General features: G+C 31.7%; 1 pseudogene; it reads right to left on the minus strand.

Annotated features, from left to right (window-relative positions):
- Positions 1-12330: 12330 nt before the first annotated feature.
- On the minus strand, positions 12331-12458 carry LOC145264081 (U2 spliceosomal RNA; annotated as a pseudogene).
- Positions 12459-16565: the final 4107 nt, after the last annotated feature.

A 16565-nucleotide genomic window follows, 5' to 3' on the forward strand; every position in this document is an offset into this window, starting at 1 on the left:
AATTTTAAAACAGGATAAGCTAAAAAAAAAAAAAAAAGTAAAACCACTCCCGAGCAACAGTACTCCTTTTTCACATATGCATTATAAACGGTAAAACAGCCTTATTTAATTTGTAATGATTGTATACAAAACTCTACGATTTTGGCGCGTAAAATATTTATATATTACTATATACAGGATTAAGTAATTACCCGATAATTATCGAACGCTGATGTAAGGCGTAAATGATCACAGCATGGGCTATATTTAGTTTAATTTAGTTTTATGCAAAGTTGATATAGAGAAGATAAAAGATACTCTTTAAAATTTTTATGCATTCGAGTTATTTGCAATTCACACACTACGTATCAATCAGTGATTATCCCACGTATTTAAGTTCCTTAAATATGGTATGTAAAGTTTTTAATAGGTTTTAAGGGTTATAATATATGCGCAACCACCTATTTAAATATATATTGTAGATTTCTATTAAAGTTTAAATATTAACCAATTTCATTGTTTTCTTTAGACCCTTTTTGTTTTAACTTTGAATTTCAGATATTTTCTAGAATCAAAATCAGATAAGGGATTTGGATCAAAATAAGAATATTGTTTATTAGCATTATAACTTCCATAAGTCCACATCAATGAAATACTCAAATGTCATCGATAGAAGTCAATTTATGGAAACGATATTGATCGAACAATCAATACGAATATAAAACAACTATCGTATTTCTTCACAAATCATTATATCGCGCAAAAACCTAGAATATATATATATGTATATATATATATGTGTGTGTGTGTGTGTGTGTGTGTGTGTGTATTGCCATTCACCTTGCTTAAAAATTTTATGCGAGTAAAATCCTTTGCACGTCCTTCTTATTTATAACAATGTTTTTATTTTATACAGGGTGACCCAAAAACGGGCCCCAACTCTTATTAGGCCCCGTTTCTTAGTGTGTAGTCAAAATCAAATGAAACTTTGGTCATAACTAGTTTATTATATTCAAAACATCACATCAAAACACTAACGTTTTTGGCCTTTTTTTCTCCGTTGACTGTAAAATGCTCAGAAAAATAATTGAATGTCCTCTGTTTTTTTTTTGGTCACCCTGTATAACGGCAAATACAAGGATTACAATATGTTTCTGGTCAGATTCAGAATAGCTAAATAAACTCCATCGACGAGAAGTGCAAACTCGCTCATACAGAACGAGAGAAGTAGTCTCGAAGTCGGCCGACAAATCATACAGTCTCTCACCTCTTTGTATTAAGATGAACTCCTTCCCTTTGATGTTTCTTAAAAGAAACTCACAATATGTGTAATGTGCTGTAAAGATGCCATCTTCACGTCCTTGTAATGCCTGCCTTTTGAAGTTATTTGCGCTCGATTGACTTATGTTGACTTAAGTTTTGTGGGAATGAATAATAAGTCAGCGAAATCTAGATAGGATGACAAAGATGCTCACAGTGAAAATATATTGTGTTTTTCTTTGAAAACAATGTTTTATTTGTAAGTTTTCCAAGACGGTAGATTCATGCAAGTATAAATATTTTTGAGGTAAAGAAATATTAGAGGTAATGGGTGTGTTCTAATCCGGACAATAAAACATAATAATGCGAATAGTGTCTTTATATGTATATATATATATACATATATATATATATATATATATATATATATATATACTCGTATAAATTTGTTTTTGTGTATTGATATATTAAACACCTTTTTTCTATTTATTTAACAAGAAAATACAACTTTCGTTGTATTGACTACATGATTTATACTTGCGTAATATTTGCGTAAAAAAGGTTATAGTAAACAGAAACATATTTCTATATATATTTATGTATGCGTATATAGATTCGGTTTTAAAATTTTGCCTACCAAACTCCTCTGTCAACTTTTGGTCTACAGAAATGAAGCTCCATATATATGGTATTCGAACCCATGCAAAATTTTATATTTGGATTTTAGTTGGAGAAAATCAGTGCAAAAGTTTGTAAATATTATAGATGGAATTTGCCAGGTAAAGGTCGAACGACGGCATTACGAAAATACATGCGTGACGTAATAGCTATGGCTTATTTTTTTTAACTTTCTAGCCGTGTATTAAACATGTCTTCATGGCTTAGGCCTTAAAGTAAAAAAAAAGTAAATCGTACGGTGGTAACGCACGAGTCATTATTTTTTAAATCATTATATATATATATATATATATATATATATATATATATATATATATATATATATATATATATATACAGGGTGTCCGTAAAGTTACTATACAGTCTTATTGTTTTATTGTATTATATTTGTATTAATAGTTAATATTTATTTTTTTTACATGTTTATTTAATCAAGACTTTATAGTAACTTTACGGACACCCTGTATATATATATATATATATATATATATATATATATATATATATATATATATATATATATATATATATATACGTCAATTGAATAAAATCACAACCTACATGAATAGAAATTCACCTATTTTGGCGTTAAGCTCTTACAGCTGTTTCGTGAAAGGATGGACAATTACCTCTCGTCCATAGAACTGTAAATCTTCCATCTAGTCACTCCTCAGAGACGCTTACAACTATTCCCAACTAGTTTTTTCAATCCGTTGTGAACACATTTATTTAAAAAGTATTTTAAAAATACTTTGTGGACACCCTGTATATATATATATATATATATATATATATATATATATATATATATATATATATATATATGTATATATATACAGGGTGTCCGTAAAGTTACTATACAGTCTTGATTAAATAAACCTGTAAAAAAAATAAATATTAACTATTAATACAAATATAATACAATAAAACAATAAGACTGTATAGTAACTTTACGGACACCCTGTATATATATATATATATATATATATATATATATATATATATATATATATATATATATATATATATATATATATATAGATCACATAAGAAACGTGTTACATTTAACACTTTAAAGCCAAATAACAACGCGATTTTTTTTAAACTTCATAAAATAAACGAATGTATATAGAGAGAGATATTTCGGAGATATACACTCCTTTTTCAATCTGTTATTTGTTGTTATTTGGCTTTAAATGTAACACGTCTCTTATTTGATTTTCAAATTTCACTCAACGCCTTTAATGGATAAACCTACTCAGACTATATATATATATATATATATATATATATATATATATATATATATAAGTGAAAGTGTCCGTATGTCTGTCTGTGTGTCTGTGTGTATATTTCCATACGCAATGACTCTGTCAATTGTTAGTCTACAGACTCGATATTTGATATACAGGGTACTGAGATATGGGAAAATCGACGTGATCGGTTTTCGGCCAGAAATTTTGCTGTTAAGGGGTCAATTGGCCTTTGAGAACTCTACCAAACTCCTCCGACAATTTCGGGTATAAATACTTGACATTTTAGATATAGATTTTTTGAGCCTAGAACAATAAATTTTAAGGGGTCATAATAGGGGTCAAAGTTAAAAAAATTGACCACTTTTTATTTATATTTTTCTTTGCCCTACATACACCTCCAAATACCCGGGCAACGCGGGGCATCCATGCTAGTATATATATATATATATATATATATATATATATATATATATATATATATATATATATATTAAGTAATGTGATTTATAATTTAAAAGTTTTAAAAATTTTTAAATTTAACAATCAAAATTTAATTAAATTAAAAATCAGTTTCATAAGAAGGAACAACAACAAAGTCAATTATTTGTACGATCGTTTCGGAAATCCGTGCTTTTTATTTGTGGTATACATGAAGTCACGTAGAATAATTATACATAGTTTTTTTGGTAAGCACGGTCTCCTCATCAGCAAATTTAGGAGGATTTCTATTGAATTGAAAAGACACCAAAAATAAACCTAGCATTAAAAGTAAGGCAGATGAATCTGAAAAATTGAAGTAAAAGGTTTGGATATAAAATTTATAAGAAAATTAATAAGAAAATTTGTATAGGTTAGAGATAGAAATGAGTAGAAAAAATATATATATTTTTGAATTTACATAATAAATTTGATTTAAAAATATATAGATATATAATTACCTTTTGGTTTTTCTTTTTTTGAAATCAGGAACTGTATTTAAAGTAGTCATTTAGATGTTTGCTATAGCTTTTTATTTTATTGAATGATGAATTTTAAAAGGGCGACGCTCGTGCAGTAAATTGTTTCCGTTAGCGTATTTTGATTTAGAGACGCTACAGTTAATATCTATAGAGAGAGAGTTTTTTTTTTTTGTTTGTTTTTTTTGCAAGTTTTTAAGGGGAGATAATTGTCATGGCTTTATTTATTATTTGATTTACGAGTCTAAGGGCGGTAATTGGTTTAACTTAATTTATTAAAAAAAAAAAAAAAAAAATCTATTTTTACTAATGAGTAATTTTTAATAATTTAAGGTGGTTTATATTTATTAAATTTAAACCAACGTTTATGATTACACGATAGAAGCTCGTGTCTTGAATTTACTAGTTTGGTTGTGCTTTTTATATCTTCATATTTTAAAATTTTTAGGGTTTCTTTTGTACATAATGTACAAAATTTTCTTATTAATTTTCTTATAAATTTTATATCCAAACCTTTTACTTCAATTTTTCAGATTCATCTGCCTTACTTTTAATGCTAGGTTTATTTTTGGTGTCTTTTCAATTCAATAGAAATCCTCCTAAATTTGCTGATGAGGAGACCGTGCTTACCAAAAAACTATGTATAATTATTCTACGTGACTTCATGTATACCACAAATAAAAAGCACGGATTTCCGAAACGATCGTACAAATAATTGACTTTGTTGTTGTTCCTTCTTATGAAACTGATTTTTAATTTAATTAAATTTTGATTGTTAAATTTAAAAAATTTTAAAACTTTTAAATTATAAATCACATTACTTAATATTGAATTAGCTCTAGGACATTTAACTATCGAGCTTATTATATATCTAAATTACAACGAGCATTTCCTGTATTTTAATTAAACTAGTAATTTCACTATTACATTAAAATACACTTAGCTCTTTAGACTATTATTCTAATCTCCTTTAAATTATATATATATATATATATATATATATATATCTGTGGAAATATATTTTCTTGTAATATATAACAATCCTTATTTAAGAAGTTCAATATAATTACAGAACAATATCGTGAATAAATGACAAAAGACTATATTCCAAAGTTCATGATGTTGACCATCTTATAATTTATTCTTTGTAAATGTCAACTGAATTAAAGGAATAAATTATAATATAAATATAAATGTCAACTGAATTAAAGGAATAAATTATAATATAAATATAAATGTCAACTGAATTAAAGGAATAAATTATAAAATTGTCAGCATCATCAACTTTTGAATATCGTCTTTTGTCATTTATTTTTATACATATGTGTGTATATATATATATACATACATATATATATATGTGTGTGTGTATGTTTGTTAAACAAAATATGAACCAAGATTTTTCTAAGTTTCAACGATTAAGCTTTGCAACTGAATAATTAATACGAGTACATTATGTTTTTAACTGGAACATTTAGGGTTTGTCAAACGAATCTTGACCCACGAAATCAAAATAAGTTGGATGCAAAAAAGGAATACTGAACATAATTGCTCCACATTAAATTCGGAGTATTTTTAACAATATTATGAAATAGTTACTTCGTGCATATGTGCTTAGTAACATGCTAAACGATCCATTTACATTTATTGTAACCTAATATGCACTTTATTCCTTATGATAACGGCGTAACCACGCTGACACGTTGGTTCCTATTATATCACTGTATTATATAGCAGAACTGCCGGAACAACGCCGAGTAATTTAGACGATCGTTGTTGACGTTTTTAAATATACCAGGAATGTTAATTTGGTAAAATGGAATTTTGCAAACATGTTAAAGATTTTAGTTTTCATAAGGAAGAGGTATCTTAAAACAAGTGAGATTATTGGGAAATCTCGATAATAAACAGGAATGGATTACGTGACAAGATAGAGTGAGTATTCTTTTGTGCTACGTAGATTAATTAGTAGCCACGTTATCATAGGTAACAGGAAAGATAGTTTTATATATACAGTCAAAGAATAAACGGGTCAGACACAGTCAGGGAGTTAAGTAAGTAGAGGCATGTCGCGTGGTGAGCGGACGCATCTCAAGATATGTGACAAGGAGAGATAGGCAAGTCCAGAAACGGGAGGGTTCGTCAGGTATAAAAAATTTCAAACATTGCAGTGCTACCGAAAATTCTCTTGCAACTTTTAGAAGATCAAGCTAGACTCACCAACAAAAGAGGTATGTTCCCCTGTCCCTGTTTCCAGCCTGAATATACCAGCAAAAATATTTTATCCGTCTCTTTGTGTAAAAAAAAATCTGCCTCTCTGTATATTGTCTTTGTATTTTTATACACACTTCTAAATATATGATCCAGAATTACACACGCAGGTTCTCTTATAGGGCTATCAATTGTCTCTCGCAACAGAACCTAGACCACTTTAAAAAAAAGTAGTAATTGTCTGTACTTTCTTTTAACATTCATTTAACATTTTAACATTTTTTTTTTGTTTTTAACATTCAAAACAGAGAATCAGCAACTATGTCCCATAGCCGAGCTGGAGTCCGAACACGGTTCCCCCGTAATAATAATAAAGGGTTGGGTTCGAGACTCCTAAGAAACGGTTCCCCAGTTCGATACAAAACACTTGGTGAAGGCCGGAGGGCAAAGCGGCCAAAACGCTGTGACTATAACAACCAAGATGAGGAAGTCAGTCCGACAATCTCAATAAATTTAAAAAAAATGTTAGACTGTTTTATTACTGTTTAACGTAAATCTCAATTTTAAACGAAGAATTTAGGTAATGTATGCGAGCATTTTGAGAAATCTCGAGTAAGCAGAGTTTTGTAATATATGAAAGGTGTTTGTCTGTCTTATAAACGTTCGTCTATTAACGAGTTTTTTTTTGCGAGCAGACCTACTAATTTAAATATAACATTATTATTCTATAATATAGAATTTTTGAAAATACTTTCTATTCATGACATTATATTTTTATTTCAATCAATAAATCTTGTAATAGCAAATCACAAATAATAATGGATAAGTTACGTTGAACTGAGAAGCACACACAGATACAGGCAGTAGAATTCATTTTGTAGATTTATTAATACAGTAAAAAAATAATAAATATATATATATATAATATTAGTAGAGAGATTCGGTAGAGTAATAAAGAGGGAAAGAGGAAAGAGAGAGAGAGAGAGAGAGAGAGAGAGAGGACAAAAAGATGGAAATTCAATATACTGATTTAAAAAATGAATTACGTGAAGTAAGATTATCTAGTTCGCCTGCTGAAATCCGTACTGATTGAGAACCTCAGCAAACACGTGCTTATTAACCGAAACTTTATATAGCACCAATTAAATGTTTAGGCAAGTTCTTATACAAGTTTCACGGAACGTGTCTCTTACCAATACGAACTGAATGCAGCCCTTAGGATTTCCATTCACTCGGTACTTACCATCTATTCTACAATAATAAGCAAGTAGCGCAGAGTGCGCTAATTTAGTTCGTCAAGTGGGATAATTGCTTGTTTTCATTACAGCGTTATACTCACATGAACTCTGACCTGGAACAGGAAAAGTGCGGCTTTATTTCTGTTTTGTTTAAATCGATTGTGAATCCGATTATCTCAATCTGTACAAAGACAGGCCTAGTCTTATGTAATTGTCAATCGTATTGCAACTAGTTCCATTATTGAACGAAAGTAGGAAAGAGTTAGCGTTCCGTCTTACTTGTCTTTTTTAACACAGTTATAATATTCTCTTTGTTTTATATAAATTAAAAAATAGAAACTAATTACTATTAATACCAATGGAACTGATCTCCATCCTTCCTTCCCAACAAGATATCTCATGTTAAATGGTGAGGATTACAAATCCAGCACACAAAAGGAGTACACACTTGCGGACCAAAGCATGTAATGGTATTTCCCCTTGAGCGTGACGATAAATCAAGCCTTTTTCAAAGAGAGAAGGAAAAAACTGTGGTGATGACAAATGTCAGGCTGCTCAATATTATACCGCAGCACGAGAAGACATTGCTATCTTATTTGTGAAGTCGATTCTGGATATGGCTGAAACAGTTTACGATCTCAAAATTAGATTAATTCATATATATTGTTGGTTTTCTATGAAAGATTACTAGGCCAATTTCTGTAGGGGGTGATCCATATTTTTTGAATTTTTAATGTTATCATCCGGGAATTATGTGATTGTTGTAGTGGGGAGGAGAAAGAAGCATGATTAGGTTAATTTTAAGCAAGCTCTTCAGTTCTCTTTTGGGGTTGTTTTGGAGAGAGTAATGTCCGTTTTGGGAGTTACAAAGCAATGTTCCACGATGCCATATTCCAAAACTATAGAATATCTGTGGAATCATATTCCAGAAAAGACATCATTTCTCTTACTATTATGGTGTTGGTATGTGGAAGGGAATAACGCATTAATATTGAAATTCGTGGTAAAGTAAAAGTTGTCTAATCACAATCCGTGTCAATGCATTTCTATACTTACTAGGAAACCTGCTTAGTTATGTTCCAGAAATGATATCATTTCACTTAAAAATATGGCATCGGTAGTCGTGAGGAATAGAACACAGTAATGTGGAAATTTTGTAGTGAAGCAAGGGTTGTCTAATCACTAAACTTAACACATTTGTGTATTTGTTTGTAAAACCTACTGTTTAATCTTCAGAAAATGTCGGTAGTGGGGAATTAAAATGAAACACAGTAATGTGGAATTTAATAATGAAGCAAGGGCTGTCTAATCACTAACTGTGTCAATGTATTTATGCATTAATTTGAAAATCCTACTGAGACATTGTTAAAAAATGTCATAATTTTTCTTACAATTTTAGTGCCGATAGTGACGAAGGAACCCCCAGAAATATTGAAATTTATGATGAAACAATGGTTGCCTAATTCTTAACCAAGATGATGTATTTATGTACTAATTTGGAAAATCTAATGATCAGCTTTCAAAAACTTGCTTCAGTTTTTTTTTTAATTATGTTAGCCTTGGTGATAAGAGAAATTATTTAACATGTTGTACAATACCTGTCGATAGTATGTGAAATTGTTTCATGCATGCTTTTAATTACCCATCCGAGGTTAGGTAAAATTATTTTAAATATGTGTTGTATATTACCCATCCCCGCAAAGGAAACATTATTTCATATATATGGTATAAATTACTTATCCTAGAACAGGTACAATTATTTGATACATGTAATACCCGTCCTAGGGTAGGTAAAATATTCTTTAGCTCGAAAAAGCTAATGATACATAGACATTAAAAAATCCTGTATCCGAAGAATAACAAATATGTTCAAAATCAGCTTCAATTTTCTCATTGTTTATATGGTCTCGAGCAACGCCGGGTAGCCCCGCTAGTTTTTAATAATTCTTGGATATGATACTAATTTTGACAATATTTTTTCATCATTTAAACTCACCATATCGCACAACTTACTAAAATAATAACTTTGATATATTGTCTAGACTGATTATTTCATTACAAACACACACATTAATCAACTCATATTTCATCATTTTTTTTAATTCTTGGATATGTTACTAATTTAGACAATATTTAGACATACTAATCAATTAACCTCCAATTCATCATTTCTCATAATTCTTGGGTATGTTACTAATTACGACAATCATTTTTCATAATTTATACCCAGATTATTGCCCCTCTTTAATAAAATAATAACTTTGAAATATTGCATGGACTTATTATTTCATTACAAACACACTAATGCATGAAATCACATTTAATCATTTTTCATAATTCTTGGGTATGTTACTTATGTCGACGATAATTTTTTCATAATTTTAACCCACATTTTCGGCCTTTCCTCTTTAATAAATAATAACTTTGATATATTGTCTAGGCTGATTATTTCCTTACAAACACACCAATCAATTATCGAAAATTTCATCATTTTTTCATAATTCTGTGATATGTTACTTATTCCGACAATAATTTTGCATAATGTTAGCCCTCCTTATCTTCTTCCCCTTTACTTATATAATAACTTTGATATATTGTCTAGGCTGATTATTTTATTATAAACACATTAATCAATTAAATCACATTTCGCTATTTTTCGTAATTCTTGGATATGCTACTAATTTCGACAATAATTTTTTTATAATTTAAACCATTCTCGCCGCCTTCTCTTACTAAAAACCTACTTTGATATATTGTCTGTGCTGTTTATTATATAAAAATCACAACTATCAATTAAATCACACTTCATCATTTTACCTAATTTTTGGATGTGTTACTCATTCCGACAATTATTTAAATATTTTAATCGACATTATCAACCCCACTACTAAAATAATAACTTTAATATATTATCTGGGATGATTATTTCATTTCAAACACACCAATCAATTAACTAACATTTCGTCATTTTTCATAATTCTTGGATATGTCACTAATGTCGACAATCATTTTTCATCATTTTAACTAATATCATCGCCCCACATACAAAAATAATAACTTTGATATATTGTCTAGTCTGATTATTTCATTGCAAACACACTAATGCATTAAATAACATATTATCATGTTTTTATAATTCTTGGATATGTTACTAATTTTGACAATTATTTTTTTATAATCAAACCATCCCTTTCACCCTCTCGTACTAACATAATTACTTTGATATATTTCCTGGGCTGGTTATTTTAGTATAAACAGACAATCGATTAACTCACATTTAATCTCTGTTCATAATCCTGGACATGCTACTAATTTCGACAATAATTTTTATAATTAAAACCCCACATTATACCTCTCCCTCCTACTTATATAATATATTTGATATATTGTCTGGGCTTATTATATCATTACAAACACACCAATCAAGTAACTCACATTTCATCAGTTTTCATAATTCTTATATGTTATTACTTTCGACAATAATTTTCATAACTTTAACCCACTATGTCGCTCCTCCTTACTTAAATAATAACTTTGATATATTGTCTGGGTTTATTAGGTCATTACAAACAAATCAATCAATTCTGGATATTCTCATAGTATATATGTTTCACCTATCTTATCCAATCCCAGGTGATGCCGCATATTCTGCTAATATATAACGTTCACCTATCTTATTCGATCCCGGGCGACGCTGGGTACTTTGCTACAACATGTTTTCCACCTATCTCATTCAATACTGGGCAACGCTTTCTGATAGTATACATTTGCAAATCTCATTCAATCCCGGGACTGACTTCATGTCCGCCACCCCACTGTTAAAAATATACATGTCATGTTTAAATAGTAAACTGTTTCAGCCATTTCCGCGACCGACTTTATTTCCCAAACCCACTGCTAAAAATATACAGGAAATAATGTAATGTCTAAATAATAAACTGTTTCAGACATTTCTGGAACTAACTTATAATCCCCAACCCACTGTTGAAAATATACATGAAATAAAGTAATGTATAAATCGTAAACTTTTTCAGCCATTTCCGGGACCGACTTCTTATCTCCCATCCTATTGTTAAAAATATACATTAAATGAAGTAATGTGCAAAACGTAAATGGTTTCCGGAACAGACTTCATATTTCCTACCCCAATGTTAAAAATATACATTAAATAAAGCAATGTGTAATGACGTAAACGGTTTTACCCATTTTCAGGACTGATTTAATATCCCCCACCCCACTGTTAAAAATATACATGAAATAAAGTAATGTTTAAATCGTAAACTGTTTCAGCAACTTTTCGAAAGTAATACATAAAAACATTAACACGGTTATGGATTAGACAACCATTGCTTCAACATGAATTTCTGAGTGTAGTATCAGTTTCAGCATTCCAGTGACTTACATCCCCCTCTTTTTGGTCTTGGTTAATGGAGGAGAAATCCTTCATTACTGATACAATATTTAATTTTTTATTGAACAGAGCTTTGGGGAGCTGGTTTCCCCCTAAATTTTTAACCGACCTCATGTCCAATTCCTCCCTTGTTGCGAGGCAAGTAAAAAAAAATAATCAGAGCGGAATTTTTCCAGGGCATTTTATAATTAATCAGAAGTGACATTTCCAGGGCATTTGGTAATTAAATCAGAAATAACTTTTTCCGGTTACTTTTTTAATATTAAAACTTTGTTACATTAAACATAGTACAGATTCACAATGCCTACCCACGGGACAGATTTAGACACCAGGGTCGTTTTTTAAGGTGGAGAAAAATATCTCTTAGACGTAAAGGATTTCTCTTCCACTGAGAGAGAAGAAATTGAAATGTAGCAACTGAAGAACAGATACTACACTTTGATCTTAGCCAAAAGGCCAAGAAAGGCAAATCATTTTTATTAGCTTTGCCTCACAGCGACACCAATTTTATTTTTTTGTGTGCACTTTCTTTTTTTAAGGATGCACAGCATGATAACGGACAGAGCGATAAGCGTAATAATATAATGACAAGAAGAAGAAAAAGAAGAAGAAGAAGAAGAAGAAGAAGAAGCAGAAGAATGTTTTTTTTTTTTTTGTACTTTTCGGAAAGTCTATACTTTAATTAATTGACTTGCAAATTGAAAACCGTAAATCTTCAAAATAGCATGAGTTAACTCCCCACCCCTGTAAATATGGCAAACAGAATAAATTACCCACGACTACGATACTAGAAATCGAATCCACCGGCATGGAATAAATATCGCTGTGGGACCCTTCAACTCACATACTCTGAAAATCTGAAAATGTGAGGGGTAGAGAGCAATGCCAAATGAACCGGGGAAAAATATTCTAACGAATAGCGGCCATTTAAAAACGTTTCATGAACTTTTTACTGTGTCGGAGAAATTTTAGTCTAGCCAGTAAGAACGGGAAGGAAAAAGCATTATTTAGGTATCTCGTTCCATGTTATTCTTTATTTACTTTATTTTTCTTTTGCTGGAAAAGTAGGCAATAGTACCATGTTAATCTCACATTAAAAATTCTCGAATGGGAGGGAAAACTATTTTCAAACACCTTCTTTAGTTTGGAATAGAGTTGCGGACTTATATTAAGTAAATATTAATAAGTGCCTCTTGTGGAGAAAAAGTTTGCCTAATGTCTTTTATGTATGTGTGATAGTGCACGATGAGGGATAAACACTATCCCTGCGTCAGAACCACAGGTTAAACAATTCTGGGTTCGGTGCTTCCAACAAACACCACAACATGAAAAATGCCAATAACAATATTACAAATGGTGGGATCCAGAAGTAAGATCTGGGTGTCACGATCAGCGGGTACACTCGGTAGCCCACAGGGGTGGGATCGGTCGTGATTCTGCGAATATTGGTTCACTTTTTTCTTTCAGAAACACAACACAACGCTGACCAGGTAAGTATAATCTTTAATCTCAGGGGTCAAATGATACAAACAAAATGGAGCAGAGCCAAGATTACCATCAAAAAAGAAAACCCAGAAGGGAGAAATGGACAACGAAAGAGAACAGGCTCGTAATAGAATGCTATTATAGAAGTAATCCTTAATATAGATATGGAGGTTATGGGAAACAAATGAAAGAGCCCTGGGCTATGTCCAGTGACTACCATACAACAGAACAAAACTTGCAGACCAAGCAAGACTAATACTAAAAATAGGCTGGGTCGCAAAACTGGAACTATGAGAAATACAACGGAAAGTAAATGAGGAAATTGAGCATGAAGCAGACACCAAGGGAATCGCACGTGTAGAAGCCGCACAAGTAGAAACACCACAGAGGGAGAACCTGCGAAGATTGGACCCTACAAACGTGGAACCCGAAAATAATAAAACAAAGCTAACAGAGGAAGAAGCAGATGAAATGGGGAAAATAATGCAGTTCATGAACGAGGAAAAAAACAAAGCTCCCATCTCTAAGTAATCAAGCACAGAAGAAATTAAAAACGGAAACGGAGAAGATAAACAACCTCCTCCCACAGATCACAACATATACAATCACAGACCTAAACAATTTAATTTACGAAGGAGCCAAGATGGTAAGTATGAAGTTCAAATCAGAAAAACATACGAGGAAAGATGCATCGACAAAACCTGGATGGTAATTAAGGTACGAATCCAAAATAAGCAAACATAAAAAGAAGCATAAACGATAAACAGGAAGAAAGTGACGCGGAAAAAATGAAAAGTTTAAATGTGATTCGCAGGGAGAGGCTAAACAAGTAACACGAAGATCTTAACCAAAAGATAGCAGCAAAAGAAAAAAAGATTAAGACGATATAGATACAAATCTGAACAGTGCAAGCAAAACAGGACATTTGAAAACAAGGAAAGCCAATTCTACCAAAACATGATCAGAAAGAAAAATAAAAAACGGAACGTTCAAACCCAAAAGAAACCAAACTCTATTGGCGTAAGATACGGGCAGAGCGCCAGGACTACAACAGAATTGTAATATGGCTGAAAGACATGTAAGAAGAAATACAAAATATCGAAGAAGGAACAGGGAATGACATCAGCAAGAAAACTATAAAGAAAACCATAGGAAAAATGGCAAACTGGAGAGCACCAGGACACGACGAGATACATGCATACTGGTTCAAAAAATTTACTTTAAAGACTAACTCAAAACATAAAAAGATGTATACAGGAAACGAATGTACCAGGTTAGACGACAAAGGGCAGAACTACGTTGAAACACAAGGACAGAGCAATTATAGGCTTATCACGTGCTTAACCACTATGTAGAAAATACTGATAGCACAACTTAGAGAACAAATCTACCACTCCCTGATTAATCGTGGACTTCTCCCCGAGGAACAGAAAAGATGCCAGAAAGGAAAAAGAGAAACACATGATTTGCTATATATAGATCAAACGATCCTAAAGGAGATAAAAAGAAGACGAAAGAATTTAGCCATGGCATGGATCGACTACAAAATGACGTACTACATGCTCCCTCAAGCATGGATAATAGAATTATTAAAATGTATAAAATACCAAGCAGGATCATCAACGTGATTGAAAATGCGATGAGAACATGGGGACTGAATTTGACAGCTGATGGACAACACATAACAGAGATCAACATACAAAGAGGCATCTTCCAAGGTGATTCACTATCACCATTACTGTTCATCATAGTCATGATGCCCCTAAACAATATACTGAGAAAGTGCCAAGCCGGATACAACTCTAACACGGAGGAAAAAATGAACCACCTGATTTACAGGTACGATCTCGCACTTTTTTCAACGACCGAAAATGAACTAGGATCTTCAGCCAGGATATTCAAATGTAGTTTGGTATAGAAAAGTGCGCACTACTAGGTATAAGAAAGGGAAAAATTGGGATAACAGAAGGCATGGAATGACCCAAACGAACGAAGATGAGGTCACTAGGGGAACAAGACGTCTATAAATACCTGGGAATTCTGGAAGCAGACAATATCAAAGCAACATAAATAAATGAGAGAATTGGAAAGGAATACCTCACGAGAACAAGAAAACTTCTCGAACCCAAATTATATAGCAGAAACCTAATAAAAGGCTTAAATACATGGGCGATATAACTAGTAAGATGCTCTGGACCGTTCATAGGGTGAACTAAAGAAGTACAGACCGCTCGATCAGAAGACCAGGAAACCCATGGTTATGGACAACACACTACACCCGAAAAACGTTGCTGACCGACTCTAAGTATAAAGAGAAAGTTGGCAGGAAGAGATTGGTTAGTATAGAAAACTGTGTGAATGACACAAAAAGAACTAGAAAAATACATAATGCAAAATACTGACAGAATATTCATAGCAGAAAGAGACACTGAAAAAATCAATAAAACAGAAAACAGAGAGACAAAGCATAAGACAAGAAAAGAAAATAGGGAAGAGAAATAACTACACAAAATATTCATAAGAATGAGAAAAGATTAAAATAACACAAACACTTGGACATGGGTGCGAAAAGGACACATAAGCCGAGAAACTGATTATCTAATAACTGCATCACAAGACACCTTGATAAACACCAACCAGACCAAAGCAAAGATCGACAAAACGCAAGAAAACAGCAAATGCAGACTTTGTAGACAAAGACACAAGTCGATAAACAATATAATAAATGAATGCAGAAAACTGACCCAAAAAGAAATACAAGAACAGACATAACGAAGTAGGAAGTGTTGTACACTGGGAATTATGCAAACAACTGCATCTCGATCGCACAGACAAGTGGCGCAAACATAAGCTGGCAACAGTACTTGAAAACTAGAATCAAAGTCCTATGGGACATTGACATACAAACTGATAAACCCATCCAAGCAAGGAGACGGGATGTCGTAATAATTTACAAGAAAGAAAAGTCCTGTGAAATCGTAGAGTTTGCTGTTCCAGCTTACCACAAAGAGAATATAAAAGAAATGGCGAAAGGGTGAAACTACACAGAGCTAGCCAGAAAGATGGAAGGGATATGGAAGATGAAGGAAAT

This window comes from Euprymna scolopes, chromosome 3 (genome assembly GCF_053919585.1).
Source record: "Euprymna scolopes isolate OS-2025 chromosome 3, ASM5391958v1, whole genome shotgun sequence".
Lineage (NCBI taxonomy): Eukaryota > Metazoa > Mollusca > Cephalopoda > Sepiida > Sepiolidae > Euprymna > Euprymna scolopes.